Below are 1,795 nucleotides of genomic sequence, written 5' to 3' on the forward strand. Positions count from 1 at the left end.
GCCTCTCTCCACACTGGCAGTGGGCACCTTGGCCTCTACCTCCCCAGCCCAAACCCCCAGTGCCCCACTGCTTCCTGCTAAGGGGCTCCCGGGTCCCCACTGTTGGGGACCAGGTGCCAGATGGGCCCCACTTCTTTCTTGGCATGTGGGGGACTCAGCAAATACCCTCTTGTCAGGCCAGTGGGGAGCCCAGGGCCCATCCAGGACCCCTGTGGGCAGAACCAGAGGGCTGCCGGGAAGAGATTTAGGGGACCAGGCACCTGGGTGGGACTCCTAGGTCTCTCAGACTCAGGCCAGAGGTGCCCACTCGAAGGTGGCAGGTGAGGCCAAGCCCACGCCTGGAGGACACCCACGGCCAAGACCCCGACCCACGAAACTGCAAGAAGGGAAGCACAGGGGGAGAGGAGTGGGGGCCGGGCCCAGGAAGAGATGACGTTCAGGCCGGTGGAGGGTACCATCCCCCCGGTGGATGGAGGGCGGCCGAGCGCCCAGCTGGACCGCGGGCCCCAGTCCCTGGGGGTGTGGCTATCAGGTGGCGGCCAGCGCCGTGACCACCACACCCCACAGCTTCCATTTGTCCTGCTGGGGGCCTCCCCCCCACCTCCCCCTCAGCACACCCCACCCAGGGCTCCACCCACACAGCCAGGGCCCCATCTCCCTGCACCCCATTCCCTCCTGACCAGCCCCCCACCTCCCATCCATGTGGCCAGCCCAGGTGTCCCGGGCCCACGATGGGCAGCTGCTTTCTCAAGGATAGGTATTTCCGACCCCGGCCCGGCCTGGGAGAGGCCTTCTCAGGGGGCCCGGCTTCCCCTTCCTCACTAATCCTGTTTCCTGTGTTTATCCCGCTGGGCCGAGAAGGAAGCTGCCTCGGAGGCCATGGGAGGGAGGGTCCCGCAGGGTCGGGGGCAGCACGGAGGGGCCGGCGCAGGCCCACATCCCAGGAGCCATCGGGTGTCTCATGGAGGGGCTGGGGGGGCAGGAGGGACCGGAGGCCATCGAGGAGAGTGGCTGGCCCAGGACAGTGGCTGAGGGTGCCCGGCCTGAGCGGCGGGTGGCCAGCTGGGCGCAGGGGCTCTGGCTTAGATGGGAGCCGTGGGGCTGCTTGCACATGAGGGACTCTGGCCTGAGTCGCCCTTGAGTTCCCAGGGTTTGCTCAGTCCCTGTGGCCCCAGAGCTGCAGAATCCCTGCAGGACTGACATGGGGCAGGAGCCTGGGGGCTCTCATGGCCTCCAGCCAGGGACCCAGTCCCAGGCCCACCTCGGGGCATCTCTAGGGAAGGCCCTCCCTCCAAAGGCCACCCCAGAGCCCTACCGTTCCCCGTTAGGGCAGCTTCAGAGATCCCTGGGGGGGTCAGTGCTCCAGGCCACTCAGGGCAGGGGAGGGTCTTGTCCAATGTGGAGGATGCAATCGTGTCTGACAGGGAAGGCATCTCTAGTCAGAGGGCATCTGGACCCTTTACCTGCGCCGGGCTCCAGGGTCACCAAAGGGAGGGTCAGGGCCTGAGGACCCTGCGGCGCTGGGGAAGGAGGGCGGGGCAGATGTCCAGGGACTATCTGGCTCAAGCCCAAGTGGGGTCCCTCCTCACCAGGGTTCAAGCTCAGGGCTGGAGGGTCAGTGCCAGCCCACAGCCCCTGGGGATGCCCCCTCCTCAGCCAGAGGCCAAGGGCCCCATCCTGTGGCAGGCTGGGACCCTCGGTCAGATAATGCCACATTGTCCAATTTAAGCCCTAATTGTCTTCGAACTTGGCCTGGAAAAACAGGTCTGGCAGGGAAGCGGCCGGGGGGCACGCT

This window comes from Neophocaena asiaeorientalis, unplaced genomic scaffold, assembly GCF_003031525.2.
Source record: "Neophocaena asiaeorientalis asiaeorientalis breed wild unplaced genomic scaffold, Neophocaena_asiaeorientalis_V1.1 scaffold43, whole genome shotgun sequence".
Taxonomy (NCBI): Eukaryota; Metazoa; Chordata; class Mammalia; order Artiodactyla; family Phocoenidae; genus Neophocaena; species Neophocaena asiaeorientalis.